The 26909-nt window shown below is 39.2% G+C and overlaps 1 protein-coding gene across 3 annotated transcripts in view; it reads left to right on the top strand.

Moving 5' to 3' along the window:
- Window positions 1-11461: 11461 nt before the first annotated feature.
- Window positions 11462-26909, top strand: part of GNB4 (G protein subunit beta 4) — a 66413-nt gene continuing 50965 nt past the window's right edge. The window contains exons 1-2 of one of the 3 annotated variants that reach the window (XM_082459024.1): window positions 11465-11783; window positions 20776-21139. The gene's annotated coding sequence lies outside the window, so the exon portion shown is untranslated. Of the gene's footprint in view, window positions 11784-20775; window positions 21140-21669; window positions 22055-26909 lie in introns of those variants that run through there. The other 2 variants (XM_082459025.1, XM_082459026.1) reach the window with 2 other exon arrangements.

Below are 26909 nucleotides of genomic sequence, written 5' to 3'. Positions count from 1 at the left end.
TTTTGTTTGACCTCAGCTGGGAGCATGCACATCAGGCAACTCAAATTTTTCGCTGCTCTGTGCATGTTCTCGAATGACCACAAAAGCGTAGTGAGTATCAATCTGGGGGTTACAAATAAGTTTTAGTGAGCAGAATTTCGCAGATAAGGACTCCACAAGTAATGAAGATCGACTTTCTTCATCCTGCAGAGATGCGAGTAATTTCTAACCAGTGAAAAGAACCCTATAGCTCGTGGTGTGTGGCTCTGCTGGAGAGTTACCCAATTTTATACCTAAGACAGAAATCAATTAGTCTGCCTTTGTCAGGCCAGTTTCTCATTTGCTCTTTGAACTGATTTTAATATCTTCTGGTTCCTTTTTTTTTTGGCCGCGCTGTGCTGCTTGTGGCATCTTAGTTGCCGGCCCATGGATTGAACCCAAGCAATGGCAGTGAAAGCGCAAGTCCTAATGAGTCCTAACCACTGGACTGCCAGGGAATTCCCTGGTTCCTTTATTAGTTAACAAGTTGAATAAAATCTTTGACACGTGTTCATTTTTTATTTACCTGACAGTCACTTTTTTTTACAATTTGGAAATTGTACTTTATACATTTTCAGAGACTAAGACACTGAGAAAATATGCCCATAACTGCTGAATGAGGAGACAGAACAAGAAAAGTTCTAAAGTCCTTTCTTTGGGGTCTGAATTCCGCAATTTTGAGAGACTGAAGAGGCTTAAGAAGGAACGGGTGAGGGATAATTCAAAATTATTTAAACTATATTGATTGTAATAAAACTCTTTAAATATATTTACTTTAGTTAACATTTTCTAACCCTAATCTTTATTAGGACACTGTCAGAAAAGAAAAAAATTCTCTTAAAGTGAAAATGGAAATAAGCCATCTAAATAATGTACGGAGAATATCAAAAGATTATTTAAACCATTATCTGGTAAAAGGTAACAATTTTTTTAGTCTTAATAATAGAGGTTATATTTAGTATCATGAGAAACCATTGTCTGTTTGTCACAGGTTTTCTGCCATTTGTGATTTCAATAATTGCTTTATCATATAAATCTACTATAGAGTCCCCCACTGAATTAACGAAGGAAAATGAAATTATGCTGATTATTTCTTTCTTTTAGCTTTAATTGCCAGGCAGCTTAGAGTGAAATTTGAAGCTCAGCAGTAACAACTATATAGTTTTTCAAGACCTGTGCCTTTATGAGCCTTTTCTTCTTCCTAATCCTATTTGTAACTTATACTACTTACTTATAAATTGACTAAAAATATGTTTATAATGTAGTATATGTTAATTAATTACAAATGTATTACTATTTATTTATAATTTTCTCAATCCTTGACTTTTTAACTCTTATTTCTATTTTACTCTTTCATTTTACGGGTCTTTTGTTGTCAGCCATACAATTCTGGCATTAGAAGGGAAAAAGTATTCTCTGTTGTGGAAAGAGACAGAGCATACACAGGAAAACAGACAAATAAAGGAAATAAATAAATAAAAGAAAACATTAAATTGTCTTTGGGATAGAAAGAGGGTGAGCCCTTGTTTTCCAACCAGCAGAACTATGTCTATGGCTTCTTATATATGTGGACATCGTGGTTTTATGATCATGAACCAGGGTTGGCCTTAACGGACCACTGGCCCATTAGCTGATTGTTGCTAGAAGAAGGGCTTCAGGGTAAGGACTTCCTACACTTGACGTGATAAAGGGTAAAAATCATAAAAGGCTCACTATCTTTAAGGGGGAGGAAGATAAGATACTTTATTTCTCAGGACTAACTTTACACCCCAAGGCCAGAAAAGTCAGACAAAAAATTAAGAGATTTCCACCTGTCAGATGTTACCTACACCACCTCCCTTGCTTGAAAAAGGAGGGTCATGAAAAGCTTTAGAATAATTGCAAACTTAGAAATATAAATTATTTTAATTTTGAATTGCAAAATTGAAGATTAACTGTATCGATGACAGGCAGTAGAAGTGGTTCTACCCTTGAAAACAGCAGGAATAATTAGTGTCTTAGTAGAAAGAGGAACTGCAGCCTCAATGCTTCAGGTTCTTGGTGGGAGTGGGGGATTATGAGGAGATGGAGTGGAAGGAGAATTCAGTCTTTTTAAAAGTAAGTATTTTCATATTTCAAGAGCAGGATGTATTCATTTTTTAGAAAATTTTGAAAAACTTAGAGAAAGTCACAGAAGAACACAAAAATCACTTGCCACACTACCACTCCAGAGATGACCTATTTTGTACTAAGATTTTACTCTGTCTTTCTAGTCTTCTAATCTTTGTTAATGTATGCATACATTCCCTCTCTGAGGAGCTATGGTGTTACAAAAAGATCACTTAAAGAAGGGGACCATACTTTTACAGGAGATGATAAATAAATATTTGATTGAAACTTGATCTTTAAAAGGAGCAAATTATGAAAATAAATTCAATTTATCTTATATTGAACAAAATTTAGGCTGGAGTTGAGACTATGCACAAAACCTTAGAATGAATCAAGTCTTAACTTTGTTTTGGAGCGATTGATTGAACAAAATATATTTGATACTTGTAGCATAATTTAAAAGACGGTTCATTGATTTTTAAATTAAATCATTCTTTTAAAAAATGCCTATTGTGGTATGATTCTTGTCTACTTCTTTTGTTTAATTAACAAGTTTAATCTTCTTAAATTGTGTCAGATCATCATTATCAATGACATTAGCTGTCTTTGAAAAATTAGAAGGAGGGAAGTAAGAAACTCTGTTTCTTAGGACTGATTTTACAGCTACAGACCTCATGGAATTCTGGCAACTTTAACAAGATTTACAACTTCAGTTTTCAGTCAGTTTGCACTGTATTCCCATTCTTTTAGCAGATGTTGACCATATCTAAAAATCAGATAGAGATGACTGACCAAGTTGTAGACGCCATGGACAAGAAAAGACCAGTGTTAAAGATGTTGGAATTTGATCAGTGATTTCATTAGTATTTTCATGTAATAGTAAATTCTGCTTCTTTACACTATATCTTATCTGTATGGACTTGGATAATAAACACAAACCCCTCTGTACTTAATGACAGTATCAAGTAGTGGGTGGGATTGTGCATGGTATGAGAAAAGGGCCGTGAAGGAGACAAACCATTTCCCAGGCTTCTCCTAGAGGATACCAGGACCTTGGGAATGACAGGCTGGCTTATGATGGAGAGAAGGAAAAATAAAGACAGTGAGAGTTAAATAGCATAAGGAAAAGTGTTCAGAGCTGTGCACCAGAAAATTGTTACCGCTGTCACTACAGGGGGTCAGAATATTTGGGTTCAGCTACTAGATGTATCCAATGCCCTTAAGCAACTCAGTTCCACTGGGGCACTTGTTATCCTTTGTAAAATGAAGGGTTGGGCTGCACCATCCTTAGGATTTCTCATGTTTCTAAAATTCTGTAATTCTATGACCTGAGAATGTACAATATTTCTAAGGGATGCTGGAGCACTTAAGAAGACTTGAAGACTGTTATAATCTGATACTTGCTATTTAAGAAGAGTTTGTAACTATTTGAGTATTTTTTCTAACATGCGCTCTTATACATTGTGCACTTCAATGTTTCTTCTACTTTTAATTGAACTAATTAATTAGCTCATAGGATGCCTTTATGTGGATTAGGGAAATACTCCTCCATTAGCTTGGCAAAATGACAAGGATTTTTTATTTGTTTTTCAATTTTGGTACTCCTTCACTGGATAGACAAAGCCAAATTATCCCTGTCCTGGGCTCTTGGCCTGAAAAGTGGTGGCCCTCTGGTTAATAATCTCATTTGATTTTCTCTCAAATAACTTTTCAATTTCTACATAAAATGAACATAAAAATGTTAGGATACCTGAATGTTTATGGGAGACAAACACAAGCGTAGACAGGAAATTTGTTCAACTGGGCACCTGAAGATGTGTGTTGAGAGAAAAGAATTCCAGCCATTTAAAAACAAGTGGGTGGGGGGCTTCCCTGGTGGCACAGTGGTTAAGAATCTGCCTGCCAATGCAGGGAACACGGGTTCGAGCCGTGGTCCAGGAAGATCCCACACGCCGCAGAGCAACTACTGAGCCTGCGCTCTAGAGCCCGTGCTCCGCAACAAGAGAAGCTACCGCAATGAGAAGCCCGCGCACTGCAACAAAGAGTAGCCCCCGCTCACTGCAACTAGAGAAAGCCCACGCACAGCAACAAAGACCCAATGCAGACAAAAAAAAAAAGCCCAAACAAGTGGAGGAACTTCCATGGTGGCGCAGTGGTTAAGAATCCGCCTGCCAATGCAGGGGACATGGGTTTGATCCCTGTTCCGGGAAGATCCCACATCCCGCGGATCAACTAAGCCCGTGTGCTACAACTACTGAGCCTGGGCTCTAGAGCCTGTGAGCAACGACTACTGAGACTGCATGCTGCAAGTACTGAAGCCTGCGTGCCCAGAGCCGGTGCTCTGAAACAAGAGAAGCTGAAGCCTCCGCAAATGAGAAGCCCACGCACCGCAGTGAAGAGTAGCCCCTGCTCACCACAACTAGAGAGAAAGCCCATGCACAGCAGTGAAGACCCAATGCAGCCAAAATAACAATAATAATAATAAAAATAAATAAATAAATAAATAAAACAATTGGGGACTTCCCTGGCTGTCCAGTGGTTAAGACTCTGCGCTTCCAATGAGGGGGGAATGCAGGTTTGATCCCTGGTCGGGGAAACAGTATCCCACATGCCACACGGTGTGGCCAAAAAATTAAAAATTAAATTAAATTAAAAACAAGTAGACACGTGAGATTATATATAATCACTTGTTAAAGGCTAAAATTGAAGTGTATCTTAGTGTCCTGTAAATCAACATTATCGCAGTACATATGTAACTTTATACTGGTTTTAAAGATTTCTTGATTCCTAGAAACATACAACCTACTAAGACTGAATCATGAAGAAATAGAATATCTGAACAAACTGATTCCTAGTAAGGAGATTGAGTCAGTAATCAGAAACCTCCCAACAAACAAAAGTCCAGGACCAGATGGTTTCACTGGTGAAATTTATCAAACTTTTAAAGAAGAATTAATACCAATCCTACTCAAACTCTAAAAAAAAAAAAAAAAAAAAAGATTTCTTGAATAATGTGAGTAAAGTGGGGTTGGTAATCCCAAAGAATGTGAATTCACTATTTATAATTTCTACAACAGGAATGATAGCTAATACTTCTTGAGTGCCTACTATGGGCCAGGAAGATAAAGAAATTGAGGAATAAGAAATTGCCCAGGGCCACACAGCTCATAAGCGGCAGAGCCACAATTTAAATCTGGGCAAAGTGACTCCAGAGTGCCCACTTAACCATTGACTCCTGCCATCTCTGAGCCTCCGTGATTTTACCATTAACAATGGTTAAGAAAAGTAGTCAGGTTTTGTCACTTTGTTTGGTTTGGTTTGAATCTCATCATCAAGCAGATGTCTTTTAATAGGGTATTATGTTTTTCAATCCTCAATTGTTTTTTGATTTAATTATTTAATTAATTAATTTTTTGGGCTGCTTTGGGTCTTCGTTGCTGCGCACAGGTTTTCTCTAGTTGTGGCGAGTAGGGGCTACTCTTCTTTGCGGTGCAAGGGCTTCTCGTTGCGATGGCTTCTCTTGTGGAGCATGGGCTCTAGGCGCATGGGTTTCAGTAATTGTGGCATGCGGGCTTCAGTAGTTGTGGCATGCGGGCTTCAGTAGTTGTGGCTCACGGGTTCCAGAGCGCAGGCTCAGTAGTTGTGGCACACAGGCTTAGTTGTTCTGTGGCATGTGGGATCTTCCCAGGCCAGGGCTCGAACCCGTGTCCCCTGTGTTGGCAGGCGGATTCTTAACCACTGCGCCACCAGGGAAGCCCAATCCTCACTGTTTTAAGTTTCAGTTATGTTGAAGTCTCAACACATTAAAAACAATAGAGAAGTTTATATCAGTCAAGACTAGTTTTTCCATCCTCTTTCTCTGCATCCATTACATCAACTTGGCTGAACAGAGTACCAGCAGTACCTGGTAATTCCCTATAAAGACAGAAGCTCAGCGCAAATGCACTCTTGAACTGAAACTGCAACTAAGAGGTTACATTTACACATGGATTTGGCAGAAGAAATGATACAATATAACAGGCTGAGATTTCTTTGTAAACATCTATGACTCAGAGTCACCGTGGGAAGTTAAGAAAAAAGTTATTTCCCCGTTTTCAAAATAGAGAAACTGAAAGGACTGGACTTGCCTTTAGAACTGATGACACAGCTACTTAGCACTAGTCTCCTACTATAAAGAAAATGAAAATCCAGCAAATAATTCATGTTTAAACGTTGCTTCAAGAGGGAATTGGGTGAAGGGCACAACACACTTCTCTGTATTATTTTTACTACTTCCTGTGCATCTATATTTATTCCAAAGTAAAACTTTTTTTTTAAAGTGCCTTCACTATGGGTAATGGACTTTTAACCTTAGATAAAATTACTGCTATATTCTTGAGTTTAGTAGAAGAATAAAGGAAGGGGTGTCTGTAGTCAGACCTTTGTCATTTTCAAAGGGAATATTTATTGTCCGTGGAGGGTCGTTTTCCAAATATAGGGGCAGTAAGTAGAAAAAAGTGATAGAATATTCCTTCAAAAATACACTCTCTTTTCCAACTCAAGACTTGAAATCAGAAGCAGTAATCAAGGAGTACCGACTATACATTTTGTTGTTATTTAATTTTTTTCCTAATGATAGAAATAACACACTGTAAAAAATTTGGTAAATAATAAAAATAATAAATAAATAAAATATTCCCACAATTTAAAACTGAGCAATAACTACTGTTGATATTTTGATATATTTCTTTTCTTTTTTTTTTTTTTTTTTGTTTTTTTATACTGCAGTTTCTTATTAGGCATCAATTTTACACACATCAGTGTATACATGTCAATCCCAATCGCCCAATTCAGCAATTTCTTTTCTATGTGTAAATACTTTGTATAAAATTTGGATCATACTCCACTTTTATTTGGTGAGCTTACCTTTACATTTACAATATTGTGAGCTTTTTGGAAATCAAAAATAAAATTTTATTAGCTGCATATTAATTCATCATGTGGCTACATCATCATCTAATTAATCATTCCATTATTGTGTTGAATATCTAAGTGACATAACTTTCACTAACATAAATAATGGCACATACAAAATTTTCAATCATTAATCTTTGTGTGCATCTTTGATTATGTATTTTAGATAAATTCTTAGAAGTGGTATCACTGGGTCAAAGAGATTTAGTTTTCTTGATACATGTTGGCAAATTGTCCTACAGAAAGGGTATACTGACAACTATCCACCTGAATCTGAAATTCTGCTACAAGTGGTCTCTCCATTTGATTTCCTCAAAGTCTACTTCCACCTGTTCAACCCACAGCTCTTTTATGTGAGACTAACACTAACTCACCCGAAAAGGTCAGGTATAGATGACTAGAAAAGAATCTCTGATTATTGGCTGCATTTCCTTGGCCTCAGTATAGTCAAGGTGGAAAAGATGCCATCACTTTCAGAACCTTCTTGCAACCATATCAACATTAGTATGTTTTTGCATTTTTCAAGCCCATATTAGTCCAAATCATTATTGGACACTAAAGAACCTCAAGTGACTAAGACTGAGGTGGAAAGAGAGAGGAAAAAACTATTTCTTAATGTTAAGGATCTTAGAATCCTCATGGAAAGGACTTTATCGGTGCTTTGCAAACTGTAGTGTACTTATGAGTTACCTGGGGATTTTTTTAAGGTATAATTGACATTCAACATTACATTGGTTTCAGATGTACAACATAATGATTCAATATTTGTATGTATTACAAAATGATCACCACAATAAGTCTAGTTAATGACGATCACCATACGTAGCTAGAGAAATTTTTTCTTGTGATGAGAGCTTTTAAGATCTACTCTCTTGGGCTTCCCTGGTGGCGCAGTGGTTAAGAACCGCCTGCCAATGCAGGGGACACGGGCTCGAGCCCTGGTCCGGGAAGATCCCACATGCCACGGAGCAACTAAGCCTGTGCACCACAACTACTGAGCCTGAGCTCTAGAGCCCGCGAGCCACAACTACTGAGCCTGTGTGGCACACCTACCGAAGCCTGTGTGCCTAGAGCCCGTGCTCCGCAATGAGAAGCCCGTGCACTGCAATGAAGAGTAACCCCTGCTCACTGCAACTAGAGAAAGCCTGCACGCAGCAACGAAGACCCAACGAAGCCAAAGATAAATAAAATAAATAAATTAAAAAAAAAAGATCTACTCTCTTAGCAACTTTCAAATATGCAAGACAGTATTAACTATATTTGTCATGCTGTACATACATCCCCATGACTTATTTATCTTAGAACTGGGAGCTTGTTCCTTTTGACTCCCTTTACCCATTTCACCACCACCACCACACCTCTGGCAGCCACTAATCTGTTCTCTGTATCTATGAGGTTGGTTTTTTGGGTTTTGTTTTTTAAGATTCCACATATAAGTGAGATCATACAGTATTTGTCTTTCTCTGTATGACTTATTTCACTTTAGCATAATGCCCTTGAGTTCCATCTATGTTGTAATAAATAGCAAGATTTCATTCTTTTTTATGGCTGAATAATATTTTATTATATATACATACCACAACTATATGTATACATATACCACAACTTCTTTATCCGTTCATCCATTAATGGACACTTAGGTTGTTTCCATATCTTGGCTATTGTAGATAGTGCTGCAATAAACATGGTGGTGCATATACCTTTTCCAGTTAGTGTTTTAATTTTCTTTGAATAAATATCCAGAAGTGGACTTGTTGGATCACATTGTAGCTCTATTTTTAATTTTTTGAGGAACCTCCATACTGTGTTCCACAGTGGCTATACCAATTTACATTCCCAGTAACAGTGCACAAGTGTTCCCTTCTCTCCACATCCTTGCCAACACTTGTTAATTCTTGTCTTTTTGATGACAGTCATTCTGACAGGCGTGAAGTAATATCTCATTGTGATTCATGATGTTTAGCATCTTTTTATGTGCTTGTTGGCCATCTGCATGTCTTCTTTGGAAAAATGCCCATTTTAAAATCACTATATATATATATATATTTTTTTTTTTTTTTTTGCTGTTGAGTTGTATGAGTTCTTTATGTATTTTGGCTATTAACCTCTTATCAGTATATGATTTGCAAATATTTTCTCCCACTCAGTAGGTTGTCTTTTTATTTTGTTGGTGGTTTCCTGGGAATATTTTTAAAATGTAGATTCTATTCTATAGGTTGAATATGAGGAGCAGGACCTGTAATTCTGCATTTGTTACAAGCTCCGTGGACCACTCTTTGAGTAGCAAAATTATTGGGCTATTAAGCAAGACAACAGTTTTGGATAACAATTACTTAATGGGCTCATAATAAACACCTGACAAATGTTTAGGGTTATTATTTTTACTATTATTACTAATGTGTACATTAATTCTTTTCCTCTCCTGCAGAAGCAATGGCAAATTTATTTCAGGAAATTGTCCTTTACAATATGATAAATTTCTTGTTTTGTGAGACAAAGTATCTAATCTCCCAATATATGCCAGATGGCACTGTTTCTTTTCAATGTCTTATTTCTGAAAGACATAGTAGAAGAATGACAGATTCAGAGAGAAGTGAGTTTGACTTCTTTATGATTTCCAGGGGCTTCTTTGCTTTGAGTGACTGCAGATATTGCTTCCTGACTCAGTGAATGTAAAGACCGCTAATAACATTTCTTAAAGAAATTGAAAAATACAATCTGTTCTTCTGCTCTTTCTCTTCTCAGCTAAACACCCTAAGTTATTTTTTTCAAACCTCCTTAGACTTTCTGTACAAGCTTTCTGTCTCTTTTTATTCATTAGCCTGTTTACTCCCTTTTATCTTTACCAGTTTTTTTTTTTTTTGGTACTTACAAATGGGATTGGGTAAGGTGGAAAGAATCTTCTTTTTACTCACAATAATTTTGTGATAACTCAGAGCATGAGAGGGCAAGTGAATCAACGACTTTTCTCTAAGTGGAAAAAAAAAAAAAGCTCAGAAGTGATAGAGGCACTATATGAACTTAGATTTTTCCAACCTCATAGCTCGTGTTCTCTTCAGCATGCCATGCCTAATCTCAAATCTGGGAGATAAAACAAGCACACAGATGATTATGATGTAAGCCAAAGTGGGCAGTAGTGACAGAAGTACACAAGAGTAGTATAAACCAAGTGCTGCCGAGATCAGAAACAAGGAGAGATGTGTTCAGTTGGGAGGATTGGATGTGGCTTTGTGGACAGGTTCCTATATGAAGCCTTCTAGTTAGTGAGAATAGCACAAGAAATGTGGGAAATCCCAGGACCTCTTCTCAGAAGTAGGAAGAGCCAAGTTTCAATGGAAAATACCATAGAGAAAAAGCTGGAAAGGACAGGATAGGGCTAGGTAATGGCAGGCTATGAGTGCCAGGTGTGATGGGGCATTTAATTCAGTAAACAACACGAAAATGTTGTAGATTCTTATCCAAAAATTTACTTAAGCAAAGCTCAACTTCAGGAAAATGAATTTAACAGTAGTATATTGGATGGATTGGGGCCCAGAAAGTCAGAAAACTCTGTTTGGTGCCATAAGGGATACAAAGGTGGTTCAGACTTGATTTATATCTCTAAGACTCTTATTACACAATCACTTTTTACACAGTTATACAAATAACTTCAATAAAAGGCAGACTTTAATAAATGTCACTGAAATGTATAAAATACCATCATAGTTGTAGGTTGAGGAAGAAAAAGATCTGGAAAGTTGTCATGTTTTAGTTGGTCTAGGTTAGACTTATTAGGCAATCATTGTCAATGTGGAAAAAAAAAAACAACTAGGTCTGATTTCAGGGAAGATAATTAAATTGGGGACATTTAAACTTTCTTGAAATTTGTATTTCAGCTCACATGTGGACCCAAACAATTAGCACACCATCTCCAAACCAAGAAATTCCTTCCAACTACTAATTCTTGGAGTCATTTTGTTAAATTATATATTCATTAGGTATGACAAAGGGCAAAGTTAAGAGTTTAGTTTTTAAAAGAGAGAAAAAAGAACAAATCTACAGTAAGTTTTATTTTTAGAGCTGCTGCTTTATCAACTAAACCAAGATGAAACAGTTACTCATTAGATGACAGAGTTTCTTTTTTTTTCTCCCTAAGTTCATTTTTGAGTTAATACAAATCTGACTCATTGTCACCAAAGAAGAGGAACCTTCTTGCAGAGACTTGTGCAGCTGCCCTAGGGTTGATCTCTACAGAAAATATACTTAAATTTGGACATTGCTAATAATGTAAATGCTAGTTAATTAAATTCTGGGTTTGGGTGTAAGTAAATCAGATTTTGAAAAAATTGGTAAATTGGACTAGAATTTTCTTTAAAAAATGAGATTTAAAAAATGAGGCAGCCTACTTGTTACTTGGGAAGATGCAAATTCCAAATCACTGACTCATTTCCAATGAGAAAGTCCATGAAATTCTCAGAAAGTGAGAAGGAGCAGTACATGTATCTGTAATGAATAATAATGCCACATTGCAGAAAAAGTAAGATTAATGTCATTCTGATTCAGAGCTTTTAAGCCAGGAAATCCAAACAGCAGAAGGCATAAGAGCTCAAATTCATTTCAGTTAAAGCAAAACAGGAAGAGCAGTAAGTAGCTATCCTGATAAAGGGGCAGGGGTGGGGGGCAAACAAGAGCAAAGAAGTTGATGTTCTCTGACTGAAGGAATTTGTGAAGTCTCTTGGATTTGGGTAAGTGTTGGGGCAAGTCAAACTGGATGAGGGTGGAGTGGTTAAATTCTCTACCTGCCTGATTTTTATTTATGTAATACAACTGAAGAGATAGAAAAACTTCTGAGGCATTCATTAACCAGAGGTTTTGACCTAATTTATTTAGAAAGAAATACAATATCCAAAATGAAACCTAAGTGAGGGCAGTTGTGTTACTGCTGGCGAGTAGGCTTCAAAGAGCAGGGACGGGAACACACCCAAGCATCGGGTCAGAAAGTTCTGGCTCTATTTGAAAGCTCTATCATGTATTAGGTGTTTGATTCGATACAGGAGAGGCTCAAGGGGCAGGGAACTGCTGAGGGAGGGGCAGGTTTTGAAGCTATATTTACATAAAATTTGCATAACCCTTTCTTTAGGTTGTATAGTTATTGGGGTAGTCAGGAGGGCTGTTGGAAGTGGAGGTTAGAGAGAGATAAGAAGGATGAGAGCCTGAACCCTTCATTCTCATCCCCTGATACTACCTCAGGACATTGAGCAAGAGTTTACTCTCTCTGAGCCTAAATCTCCTCCTTTGCACAATAGGAATAATAATATCTCCTTTTAAGTCTGTTGTAGATAGTAAATGAGGTAAATAATGTGAAGTGCTGATTCCTAAATATTCAATAAGTGTATATAAACCTAAAAGATACCAAAGGGGAAATACTAAATTAGGATATCTGTTCCAAAGAAGATTGTTTCTATTTTGAAAAAACCTTAACTCGGCCGTGTTTCTAGAGCATTTTAAATATTTATTTTCAGATATTTAGTCCTATTTGTTGATTTTTTTCCTCTAAAGGTACTTTAAAGAAGAGAAAAGCATCCTGTTCAAACCATCATTAACCCCACTAATAGTCTGTCTCAAATGCAAAGGAGCTGGGTTTTCCCATAGAGCACTTAAAAACAGGTGATGATATCACACTCATTATTGCACTCAGCACACCCTATGAGAACAGAGGCTGGCTTCTGCCCAGTAGTTTTCTCCCATCCTTGGTCCCTGAGGAGAGTGAATTGCTCCAGAAACCCTTATTAGCTGCTGTCATTTGGATGACAAAAGTGTGAGAGCAGTCCCCTGCACCTCCCCACGGCACATTAAGAACTTAAAATGACAATAAAAGGGCTGAGTGAAGGAAAAGCGTAAAACTGTCCCAAGCCTTAGACCTTGTGCTCTGCTTCCACCTCAGCTTGACCACCCATCTGCCAGGAGAAGACTCCACTCCTAGAAGCATTAATGTTGAATCAAGCATTTTGTTAGTCTGATTTTATTTATTCCTAAATAGCTATGAAGATACATTTTTGTCTGAGAACTTATTAAATGCTCGCAAATGAATGAATAAATGAGTGGATGTATGTATGAATGAATGAATGAAACTCCCAGCAACCTCTCCTTAGAGCTCTGTATTGTTTCATTCATTGAACAAACATGAGAGATCCCTGCTATATGCAGGTACTGTGCTAAGACTAAGGATACAATGATAAGACGTGAGTCCCAGGCGTGAGATTGTGGCATGGAAGAGTCATATAATTGTAAATCTCTAGCTCATGCAAATAATATATTATGCTCTAGACACTATAAATATGGGCATAATTATAGAAGAGGGAAGTTATGTAGAATGTAACTTGAATACATCATACTCTTGACCTGAACTGAATTTGCTATCATTAACAATTTCACTTAACTTTCTTAGAATTTATATGGGCTTTTGAAAACATGATTTAGATATCCTGGTCCACTTAGAGAATATGGCTAAGGGAGTCTCAACGCATAACTCTTTTTCTCTTAAATAATCCTTGGAGCAAGCAGAGGCTTTCAAAATCATTCCTTTAATCTTAGAGGTTTGTTCTAAAGAGTAGGTTCATTAATGTTTGTTGTTACTGAGAATGGTGTCTCTTCAACATTCAAATAAAAATGTTTAGCGTAATAGTTGATTTATATATCATCTTTTCACCTTCTTTTTTAAACTTCCTTGGTAGAGTTTGAAGTCCAGGCTAAGTGGCTTGGTATCAGAACAAAGCAATTGTTTCTATCAGGAAACAATTAATGTTATTAAATTATTCTGTCTCAGCTTTCATTGCTGAAGGGAAGTGATATACTGTTGACAGCTATCAGAGCTCTTCATGCTTTATTGCAAAGTCAGTTGAAAAATTACCATATCATTAATCTCAAATCTCAAAAATGGTTCAAAAACCTCTCAGAGAGGGCTTCCCTGGTGGCGCAGTCGTTGAGAATCCGCCTGCTAATGCAGGGGACACGGGTTTGAGCCCTGGTCTGGGAAGATCCCACATGCTGCGGAGCAACTGGGCCTGTGAGCCACAATTGCTGAGCCTGCGCGTCTGGAGCCTGTGCTCTGCAACAAGAGAGGCCGCGATAGTGAGAGGCCTGCGCACCGCGATGAAGAGTGGCCCCCACTTGCCGCAACTAGAGAAAGCCCTCGCACAGAAACGAAGACCCAACACAGCCATGAATAGATAAATAAATAATTAAAAACAAAAAACAGAAAAAAAAAAACCTCTCAGAGAACTGGTAAGATAGGCATGAGATAATATCATTATTTCCAAGTAGAATCACTCGGAAAGTAGTTGGTCTGTATCAGCAAAGGAGACTCATTCCCCAGCTGGATACCTGCCCGGTCCTGGATCTGCTGACCTGCCCAGGAGGGTGCTCAAAGAGCCTGGGAAGAGTGTCTGGGTTAGATTGCATGTTATTACATGGTGGTATTCCAGGCACAGAGGGGCAAGGACAGTCCCCTCAAGTTCTTGGTTCTTGAGAGATACAGAAAGAAGGACAGAGGAGACAGTTTTGGGAACAACACTGACAAAGATGAGAAGGCAAAGAACCTACTCTCAGAAGAGCAAAAAGGCTAGGTGGAGAGAAAAATAGAGGAGTAAAAGATGAACCTGGAAATGTAGGTTGGAGTCCGATTATGTAAGGCCTTGCAAGCCAGTGCAAGGCAGATATAGTCAATTCAGTAAGTAATTGGAAATTGTTGCAGGTTCTCTGAGCCAAAAGTGAATCTAATCACTATTGTGTTTTAGGAAAATTAATTTGACAGAAATGCATGGACTAGATCAAGGTAGGGGAAGGCAGGAGATACCTTGTACATGTGATGCCGAAGAAGATACAATAATAAACCACCATTATGAGATACCACTACACACCTATTTGAAAGGCAAAAATTAACAAACACTGACAGTATCAAGTGCTGACAAGGACTCAGAGCAACTGGAACTCCCATACATTGCTGGTGAGAATGAAAAATGGACTAGCCACTCCAGAAAATGATTTGGCAGTTTCTCATGAGGTTAAACATACACTAACCATATAACACTACAATCCCACGCATGGTTACTTGCCCTAGAAAAATGAAAACATACGTTAACATAAAAACCTGTACATGAGTGTTTATAGAAACTATGTTCATAATTGCCCCAAACTGGAAAACATCCCAAATGTCACTGAGTGGGAGAATGGGTAAACAAACTGTGGTACCTCCATACCATGGAATACTACTCGGCAATAAGAAGGAACAAGGTATTATGTTGAGTGAAAGAAGCCAGTCTCAAAATGTTTCATACGGTATGATTCCATTTACATAATATTCTCGAAAAGACAAAGCTGTAGGGATGGAGGACAGATCAAGGATTGCTAGGGCATAGGGAGGGAGGTGAGATAATGATAATAATAATAATAGGATAGCATGAGAAATTTTGGGGGGATGATAGGACTGTTCTGTATCCTGATTGTAGTGACGGTTACATGAATCTGTACATGTGTTTAAAATCATAGAACCATACACCAAAAGAAAAAGATCAATTTCACACTATGATAATTTTAAAAATTAAAATTAAAAAAACCAAAAAACCAAATTAGCAAGGAAAGCAAGATATTTTCCATTGTTTGAAATATCTGTTAGAGCACATTAGCATAACTAAATAAAACAATGCTAAATGGGAAAAAGGAATGGAAAAACAGAATCTTAGATCATTAGACTCATAGATTAACCCAGGGTCAGCAAATATGCTTGTGGCAGATGGTATTTCCAAAAATGGCTGCAGCAATAGGTGTCAGCCTACATGCTCTTCTAGAACCTTGCTACTCCTCCATCAAAAGGTCTATGTCCCTATGACTTGAATTTGTGACTGTCTAGACCAAGAGAGGATGCTGGAAGCTACAGTATGTGCTTCCCCAAGTTAAGTGATAAAAATGCTATGCACCTCCTCCCTGTTCTCTTTGAACACTTGCTCTGGGAACCCAGCCACCGTAGTGTGAGGAATTCCAAGTAGCCCATGGAAAGGCCAAGTGAAGAGGAACAGAGGTCTCTGTCCACAGCCCTGGATGGTCTTCCAACCAACAGCCAGCACCACCTTGCCAGCCATATGACAGAGCCATCTTAAAAGTAGAGTCAAACTAGCTGACACGGCCCAGAGCAGAGCAGAGTGTGTTAGCCAAGCCCTGCCTAAGTAGGTTATCATGAGCAGCATAAACGATTGCTGTTGCGCTAATCCATTAAGTTTGGGGGAGGCTTGTCACACAGCAATAGATAGCCAATAACAATGTTTCTACTCACTTATCAAACCAATAGATCAGAATGCCTTCCTGGTGTGTGGTATAGGTTTCCCCTGCTATCCAAAAGTAGAACCTTCCTAGGAAACCATTTGAAAGCTGAAATAGCCTAAAGTGAAGAAGTAATTACCTTAGGACCCATCTTCCTAATGGAAGCACAAAATAAATCGAGATAAAGCCCAGATGCTCACAGACATAGTTCAAAGATACGGCGGCTGGATGCTGAAATGCTGAGTGCATTTCCCAGGGAAGGAGCTGGGCAGTGCTGCTTTCCTTGCTGCTCTGGGTGTGCAATGCCTCTATAAGGGCTGTTACAAAACAAATGCTGAATGCTATTCTCACTTTTGGTCTTTTTGCTTTTCCATAAAAGCAAAATCCTCTTTAGATTTCTTTCAGTTAGTAAAAACAGGTTCTGATGTAAGTCCTTCATAAATGTGAAGTGGTGTAAAGTGAACTGTTGAAACGGGGGGAGGATACCTGTATTCAGAAGAATTTGGGGGATGGTAATGAGGCTTAGAGGGAAAGAGTGCATTTCTGATTAGTAAAGTTGTACATTGGGCATAGTACTGAGTGATGGCATCAGTGCTATTTGCCAGTCCTGTTAAGATCCAGCACTCCAATTGTATATATTGAACAAGACAGAATGTAGGCAGGTTGTGATCTGCTCACACAGATATTTAGTACCAGAGCCAAAGCTCTAAATCACGTCTTCTGATGTGCAGTTTAGTATTCTTTCCACTTTGCCTGTCCCTTCCCAATAACAGATTCCAGAGAAATGAACCACAGGACCTAGAGCAGCAAATATATATTCCCCTCCTATGCCTGAGACAGACATCATTAGTCAAGTACAGTGCTCTCCTAAGGTCACTGATGTGCATGTAGATGACAGACCCAAATTGCCGTTAGAGAACCTGAGCAGAAAGGCACAAGAGCTATAACTGATATGTATTAGGAGTGCCAGAAGAACGCAGCAAAGGCGGGCTCAAAATATAAGCTGTAGAAAAAGCTTGTATCTAAATGCAATGTGCATGAGCAAGAGGGAAGTGTTTGGACATGACTTCTTGGGATTAAGGATGTCTGAAACAGCACATAAACTCACTTCTTAGAGTCCACTAAGGAATCGTTTCCCACATCCTTGAGGAACTCTGCTGCATATCCGATTAGACAATTTCCATTTAATATTTTTGAACTATTTTGTTGTAGTTGGAAGAAAACCTGTTACTTTAGTTCTATAAAGTATATTCCATGTATGTAATTTGGTCTCATCCTGAACACAATAGAATTGGAATGTATACAACATATACAACAGGGTCGTACTGGAATACTGTACACTTTGACGGTTCTGTTCTTCATAATGCACTTGGCATTGTCTAACAGCAAAGCAGGCTCAGAAAAAAAATAGACTATTTCTAGGGTATGAGTTATTTATTTTATTTTTAAATTTATTTTTGGCTGCTTTGGGTCTTTGTTGCTGCACGTGGGCTTTCTCTAGTTGTGGTGAGTGGGGGCTTCTCTTCGTTGTGGTGCGTGGGTTTCTCATTGGGGTGACTTCTCTTGTTGCGGAGCACAGGCTCTAGGTGCGCGGGCTTCAGTAGTTGTGTCTCTTGGGCTCTAGAGCACAGGTTCAGTAGTTGTGGTGCACGGGCTTAGTTGCTCCGCGGCATGTGGGATCTTCCCAGATCAGGGCTCGAACCTGTGTCCCCCGCACTGACAGGTGGCTTCTTAATCACTGAGCCACCAGGGAAGCCCTGGGATATGATTTAAAAGCAGAGGTTATGAACCTATGGCACTGTGGATTTTAGGGTAGCTTGCTGAGAAAAGGATTCAGATTCATCCAATAGAGGACCAAGAGCAGAGCTTCTCTGAACTTGGTCCTAAGAGAGCAAAACACCCTGCAGAAGCAACTACAACTGAACTCCCAGAAAAATAATGATCACTCTTCTCCTTTCTATGATTCTGAGTAGGGCCTGAGGGTGGTTGGTATGAAGGTTATTTGAGTAAAACAAGTAGCCAGGTACCTTCATTCATCTGCTCACTGAGTAATTAGTAGGTGCAAGGTATTCTGTTAAACACCACAAAGAACACAAGGATGAAACAGACAGGGATTTTGTCTTCAAAGGTTCTCTAGCAGGGACCCCACCATCCTCTTTTAACAGAATAGGATTTGACAACATGGGCCTAATGAGTTAGAAATCTAAATATCAGCCAGTGGCATCCAAACACAAGAACACCGGGTTTAAACATTAGAAGCAGGCAGGATACATCATTACAATTGTCTACACAGATCTACAGGCTTCGAGAATATTAATAACACTTTCTTTCTTTCTTTTTGTCTCTTTCTCTTTCTTTCTTTTTCTTCCTTCCTTTCCTCCTTCCTTCCTTTCTTCCTTCCCTCCCTCCTTCCTTCTTTCCTTCCTCTCTTTCTTTCTTTCCTTCTCTCTTTTTCTTTCTACATGGATTATGCTATCATTTGAAAAATTACTAATTGCTGGGTCACTTAGATGCATCACTGTGCTTTTAGGAAATTATTCCTGCTAATGAAATTCTTTTCATCAGCTCTACTTTCAGATTTACAACACAGGCTTGTCCTTTAACAAGTAAGTGTTCTTTCCAGAAAAATGTGCAACAGATGTGGCAAAACAGAAATATAATATTCTTGGAAGTGAACTAGTTTGGATAATAAACTTTCCTTTCTTGTACTTAGACTTTATTCTTCTAGTCCACATCAAATTTTCAGGAAGGTTGAAGTGATCATTTTGTGTAATTTATTCTCAAGTCTTCAAATAATGGTCAGTAAAATTCTTGTAAACTTTTTTCAGGTTTTTGTGTTTAGGAGCTGTTGATTTATATTTCCCCTAATCCTTTCTGGAATAGAATAACACAGTACTTTCCACTGGGTTTTCCTAAATACCAGCAACTTGTTTTTCAGCAAATAATCTTAACCCAACCACCTCTCAAAGACCTGTACAAGTGCCAGTGCACAAGAACAAGACAGAAAAGAATCTAAAAGAAAGTGGGCTTTGGAGTCAATCCAATCTAGATTCCATGCAAGGCTGTGACACTTACTGTGTATTCTATGTAAATTACTTAATCTCACTGAGCCTCAGTTTCTTTATCTGTAAAATGGGGATAGAATGCACACTGTAAAGTTAGTATGAGAATTAAGTACAATATAAGAAAGCAGGGAGCCTGGTATGTAATAGGAGTTCCTTGAATAATAATTTACCTTTGCTTCCTCCTAAAAATGACAATGATAAAGCTCAGGATTTAATCATTAAAACATATAAATAGTTACAGCTGCAAACTATTCGGGTCCCAATCAACTTTTCAGACACTGATATGTAGATTTGGCATTTCTCCTCTTTCTTCTTAATGGAAACAAGCACCCCACATTAAGGAAAATGAAAATTTGGGGGAAAAAACCACCTATAATTTCATCACCCTAGCACCACAGCTGTTTCCATTTTTGTCATGGTCTGGCTTTTAAACAAAACGGTCACATTTTCTCCACAGCTGCAGTCAGGGTGTGCTCATCATGAAGGTACTAAAAGATTTATTCCAGGTGATGGTGGGACGCTGCTGAAGAAGAAATGGAAGGCTGCGGAGGTGTTAAAGTTCTCTTAAGATATTGTTCAAACGTTTCTCCAGCACAGAAACTCCACAAAGAACTCCTCTGCAGTTGTCGTTACCCAGGGCTGTTTCTTTAAATTGTTTGACGTCAGAGAAGGAATGCTATAGCAACAGTCTGTCAAACTGGAATTAACTCAGAAGAAAGATGGGGGTGGGGAGAGGAAAATTGCTCCCGGGCGGTACTGACTTCAGAGGAAGCAAATTGGGTAGATGCATTCATTTTATGACATTTTAAACATAAAACACCCCTAGAAATCTAGAAAAAGTCGTTTGCATGTGATGTTTAACTCATGCAGAGATGAGCAACTTGACAGGGTTATCTGGAAGGCCCGGTTTCATCAGTGAGAACAGTAACGATAACTTCCAAGCATTGATCATTTATTTAGAGGCAGGCGCTGTGCAAATGTTATCGCAGTTAAAATTTTCGCACCTTTTTGAGGCAGGTACAGTATCCCTATTTTGCCCATGATGAAACTGAGGCCCTGGGATGGTACACGGTCATACAACTAGGGACGGTAGAGCTGGGATTGCAATGCAATTTTGTAAGACTCTGGGCTTCAGTTTACTCTCTTACATTTAGAATTCCAGAATGTTAAACCTAAACGGGACCTTGAGGTCTTCTAAATCAGCCCCTCTATCGCCCACGAGCAAGCTGAGGCCTGTGCGGTGACAGGAAGGAAACCGGCCACACCACTTGGGCGCTACTCAGAAGTGTGCTCCGGCGTCCAGGCGCCGAACCAAGAAAACGAAACTGCCCGGGAATAAATGTTTTTCTTCTTCTAGCAGGAAACGAGAGAGAAAATAGGAAGCAGACGCTCCGCTCCGCGCCAGCTGCTTTCGCCCCCCGCCCGGGCCGCGCACGCTCCAGGGTCTGCGCGCGTCCGCGGCGCGTCCCCGCGGGCTCGCGCGCCTCGTGCCTCGCGCCTCGCGCCTCGCGCCTCGCGCCTCGAGCCACGTCCCCGCCCCGGCCCCGCGCGCCGCGGAGTTGGCTGCTGGGAGGCGCGGGCCTGGGTGTGGTCGGCGGATCTCGGCGGTGCTGGTTTCGGCCGTACTCTGCGCTCTGCAAGCCGGCTCCGCGCGCCAGGGGCTGCTGAGCGCCCAGCTGACCTCCGCACGCCCAGTCCACGCGGACCCAAGCTCCCTCCAGGTAGGCGGCGGCCGCGCTAGCTGCGGCTCGTCGGTGCGCCCCGCGGGGGCATCCCGGGCTTCCCGCAGGGGGCGTGAGGCGCGGCCGGCGGGGTCCTCCTGACTCGGGGAAGGGGGACTCCAGGAGGCGGACCCCGCCCGGGAGGGACGGGGCGGGCGCGCCTCGGTGGCGCTCCGCTCCGGTGCGGGGACCAGCCGCTCGGCCGCCGCTTCGGGCACTTCCTGGGCAGAGAGGGGGCGGTCTGTGGTCCTTGGCCTCCAGACCCCCAGGTTCCTTTCCGCGCCCCGAGGCGCCTCCGGGGCACTGGAACGCGAGCTTGTGTTTGTCCCGAGAATAGCGGTTATTCAGGGCTTCCCAGAAGGGTTATTGGGTGGTGAGCGCTGGGAGAGATAAAAGTTCTCCACCGAGTGCTAAAAATGAGTCCAGTGGTTTCGTGTTAAATTTATTTTGTGAAGGATATGATGCCCAATATTTGGCGGGGTGGAGGGGAGGAATTCAGGATTTTGAATACTTGTAAGTTCAGTACATGATAAAATGTTTTCCTTTTCTCTCCACATTCTTTTTCTGCTTCAAAACACAAATGATTGCCTTGTATTGTACTTTGATATTTATTGCTCTTCGGTAGAGGAAGAATTTCCCAAAGTTTAAAAACAGACTTTAATTTGTTTATAGAAGCAGCGTCTTGTTATTTTGCATCTCTCTCTCTTCCCTTTTCTCCCACTCCTTCCTTTTCTCTTTCAGTAAAGGGTGTGGATGCATCTTTCTCCTTCCACAAGCAAAATAGCTCGGTCTGTGGATTAGCACCCTACTGGAAAGTTTTCTTAAGACGTTCGGCATTGAATTGTTGATGAATTCTAATCGTTTTGGTATTGCATACTGAGATTGTGACCTCTAAGTGCGTCTTCTAGAACAGAGGTAGAGCACACACTGCTTATTTAAGATGAAAGAGAAGTCATTTCTAGTCGGCGAGGAAAACGACGGTTTGTAACGTAAAATTGTATGCTTTGAGTCTCATTGCCATTGCGCATTTTAAGGCTCTTCAGTGTGGGGCTTTAGGGTTATTACTGATTCTAGGCTCTGAAAGTTTATTGTATGTTTCAGTATTTAGTTAAATATCATTTTAAGACTTTCCATGTTGCATTTTGGTTTGTAGATTAATTTGAAAGTGAAATAGAAACTTTTAAAACATTGCTTTATTGAACGTCCTTAATTCTCTTGTGTATACACATTTATAAAATTATAAAATTGGTTAATATGGCTTTTGATACATTTATGTTCATCTCTTTGTGAGCCATAGGCATTACTTAGGTTATTCAGAGTCGTTGGTCTTTGTTAACTTGCAGAATTGCTTCTTTTATTATTTTCTCCAGTTTTATTGAGATATAATTGGTATATAACATTGTGTAAGTTTAAGGTGTACAACGTGATGATTTGATAGATATGTAAATTGCAAAATGATTACCACAGTTAAAGTTAGTTAATACATTCATCACCTTTGTGTGTGTGTGAAATTTAAGATTATTCTTTTAGCAACTTTCAAGTATGCAATACAGTACTGTTAACTGTAGTCACCATGTTGTACATTAACCCCCCAGAACTTATTCATCTTATAACTGGAAATTGTTTGTTTTTTAAAATTAATTAATTAATTAATTTTTGGCTGCTTCGGGTCTTTGTTGCGGTGGCTTCTCTTGTCTCGGAGCATGGGCTTTAGGCGTGTGGGCTTCAGTAGTTGTAGCACGCGGGCTCAGTAGTTGTGACGCACAGGCTTAGTTGCTCTGCAGCATATGGAATCTTCCCAGACCAGGGCTCGAACCTGTGTCTCCTGCATTGGCAGGCGGATTCTCAACCACTGCACCGCCAGGGAAGTCCCTAACTGGAAGTTTTTAACATTTGATCAACATCTCCCCAGAATTGTTTCTTTTAAATCATTGGCACTTTAGTATGTCAGCACATATTTTTACACTTTAAAAATAGACTCCGGGACATTTTGAAAATTGAGAATTGGAACTACGTGTTGGACATTTTTTTTTGCCCTTACCAAATACTGCCTGAGATGGTGTGATTTCACTGATTTCTTTTAGGCATGTTATTGAAACACACTGTGTAATTTCTTTACCTTGTTAATCTGCGTTTATTATAGGAACTACTTATTAAGCATATGTTCTGGGCCAGGGGCAATGCTATACATTATTCTGTTTATATTCCACATTAACTTGGCAAAAGAGACATTATCCAGTTCTACAGGTAAGAAAATTGTGGCTCTGAGTTGTTAAGTAACTTGCCAGTGGTTATGTAGCTGTTAGGTAACTCAGTTGGGATTTAAGGCCAGACCGCTCTGTTTCTAAAGTTCATGTTCTTCCCTCTGTGCCACACTGACTTAGTGCCAGGACATGAGGAATAACCCTCAGTTACTCAATAGCATATTTGTAAATTTTCCAAGACGTGCCAGAGATGTGGGTTTGATTTTCTAGCATGATCATTACTATCCATCTGTGTTACTACACAGATCCTCATGTCAGCCATTCTCTTCTCACCTCTCTATTCCTGCTTAAATGTCTAGCTCAAAGTTCAAAACCTCCCTCTTGCCAGGGCAGAATTTCTCCTACTGACATTAATAGGTAGTGATAGCTTAATTATCCTTCCAAAATAATAACCCCATTTTATGTGGGTTCTCTAGAGCCATAGGTATAACTAATTAGGAAGGTTACAGACAGGATGGCAATCTATTTTGGAGTATGGGAACCTTTTGATATCCCTCAAATTTAAACCAGAAGTTATTTTGATAGATATTTCTTTCTGCAGTTATCCCATCCGTTCTCCACCTTCAATTTCAGTTTCTGTGGAATCATTTACATTATAATACAAACATTCTGTTATATCTCCCATCTTAAAATTCTTTCTTCATCCAGTATGCTGTCCCATTTCTCTGTTCCACATTGAGAAAACATAATCTTTTGATAGAACAAAAACAGAGAAGAGGTAACCAGAAACGAATTAGCTACCTGTAGAGGGTGGGTAGGAACTGAGTAAAAGGGATGGTGGAGGGAATGGCATTGCTCTGATTATACCTTTTTGTGTAGTTATGAGCTTTGGAAACTTGGTAATTTTTATATGTTCAAAAATGAAATTAACAGGATTGGGAGAAAAAAGCCTCCAAAATTGAATATAAACAGCAACAGATGAACTAACTGTATTTTAGTGAACAACGTAAACTCTCAGAAGAAAAAAAATGAATCCAAGTAAGTTTTTAACACAGGACTTTGATTATATACCTTTACCCTAAAGGTGAAAGGACTGCCAACAACGACAACAAAAAACCTTGAACCGTGTGTAGTAGGCTGTTATCTATAGTGTAGAGATATAGCAGTTCTGAAACGATTTTGTGTGTATTGTAGGATTGAGCAAATGAGTAAATTCATGCTATTTTGAGAGCTAGGGTTTTCACTGTGCGAGAAGGGAAATAAAAAATATGAAACAGAAGAAGGCAATGAAGACCTCTATGGTGTTGGACTGGAATTAGAGTTATCCATATGAACTCGTGATTAAAATATACCTACATTCATACAGACATGCATATAATTCCTAGCTCTGTCTGATGAAAGGGCTAGAAGTAATGACACCCTAGTAGCAGTGAGCACAACCAGTGCACAGACCTAAATGGCTGGTTCGAGAGCTGGGGAAGGGAAAGTATAGGATGAGCGTAGAACACAAAGTAAGGAAAGATTCAAAAAAATAATGGGGGCATGTCAAAGGGATGTAGGAACTAGCTTGAACAGCCAAATCTGGGAAAATTTGAGCATCAAAATGAATAATAATAGTAATGTCTTATAACCCATTGAATGAAAAGAATCCACAAGTCCATAATAAATAAATAAAATAAGAAAAAGGGAAAAACTGTTCCCGGTAGACCACCAATAAAAACTGTAGAAGGAACAATAGAGTTAGAAAAGTCACTAGTTTGCAACCATCATGATAATACTGATTCAGGCAAGTGTTACTAATAGAGAAAGGTCGATGAGGAAAAGGGTATTACTACTGTTTCCAGTGATCTCTCTAGAGATTACCAACCAAGGGGAAGACAGTAACTTCACAGTGGAGAAATCTGGCAGATACCACTTCAGTCAAGTGATCAAAATTAACATCACCAGTAGTGGCATAAACATGTTCCTTTTAACCCTCTTGCACTGTTGGTGGGAATGTACATTGATACAGCCACTATGGAGAACAGTATGGAGGTTCCTTAAAAAACTAAGAATAGAACTACCATACGACCCAGCAATCCCACTACTGGGCATATACCCTGAGAAAACCATAATTCAAAAAGAGTCATGTACCACAGTGTTCACTGCAGCTCTATTTACAGTAGCCAGGACATGGAAGCAACCTAAGTGTCCATCGACAGATGAATGGATAAAGATGTGGCACATATATACAATGGAATATTGCTCAGCCATAAAAAGAAACAAAACTGAGTTATTTGTAGTGAGGTGGATGGACCTGGAATCTGTCATACAGAGTGAAGTAAGTCAGAAAGAGAAAAACAAATACTGTATGCTAACACATATACGTGGATTCTAAAAAAAAAAAAAAAAAAATGGTTCTGAAGAACTTAGGGGCAGGAAAGGAATAAAGACGCAGACGTAGAGAATGGACTTGAGGACACAGGGAGGGGGAAGGGTAAGCTGGGAAGAAGTGAGAGAGTGGCATGGACATATATACACTACCAAATGTAAAACACATAGCTAGTGGGAAGCAGTCGCATGGCACAGGGAGATCAGCTCGGTGCTTTGTGACCACCTAGGGGGGTGGGATAGGGAGGGTGGGAGGGAGGGAGATGCAAGAGGGAGGAGATATGGGGATGTATGTATATGTATAGCTGATTCACTCTGTTATAAAGCAGAAACTAACACACCATTGTAAAGCAATTATACTCCAATAAAGATGGTAGAAAAAAAATGTTCCTTTTGACATGCTTGAAATAGGGATGTCATTACTTTTCTGTGGTATTTCTAAAATGCGTAACCAAAATCTAATCACAAGGAAACAGTTGAGAGACCTTAACTGAGGATTGTTCTACCAAGTAACTGGCTTGTACTCTTCCAACATGTTAATGTCATGAAAGACAAAGAAAGGCAAAGGAACTGTTCCAGATTAAAGGAAGTTCAGGAGACCTGTCAGTTAAATGCAATGCATAATCCTGGATTGGATCTTGGGTTTTGGGAAATCCAATTACTCTAAGAACATTATGGGGACGTTGGCAAAACTTGAATATGTACTGAATATTAAATATTAAACTTGAATATGTACTGAATATTAAATAATATTGTATCAAATTTAACATATGTTAAATTTCCTGAATTTGATCATTGTACTGTAGTTATGTAGGAAAACGCCCTTGTTCTTAGAAGATATACAGTGAATTATTTAGGAGTAAAGGGTCAAAATATCTTCAATTTACTCTCAAATGGATAAGCAATAATAATTATTACATATAGAGAAAGCAATAAAGCAAATGTGGCGAATGTTAACAACTGGTGAATCTAGGCGAAGGGAATAAGAGTATTCACTATATTAAAATTTTCAACTTTAAGTTTGAAATTCCAAAAACATGGAAAGTTAAAACTTCAAAAACTAATAAAGCTACTTAGTGTCCAAAAATCTTGGAAAGATTCCATGTAGGCTGTATCTACTTCGCAACTCCTTCTCTCCCTCTTCTTCTGAACCTACTCCAGAGACTTTATCCTTCCTATCCCACAAAACCATTCAA

The sequence above is a fragment of the Balaenoptera physalus genome (genome assembly GCF_965194825.1).
Source record: "Balaenoptera physalus genome assembly, chromosome: 4".
Classification (NCBI taxonomy): Eukaryota; Metazoa; Chordata; class Mammalia; order Artiodactyla; family Balaenopteridae; genus Balaenoptera; species Balaenoptera physalus.
The sequence above is the reverse complement of the archived record's forward strand: the minus strand, read 5'-3'. Positions and strand labels throughout refer to the sequence as shown.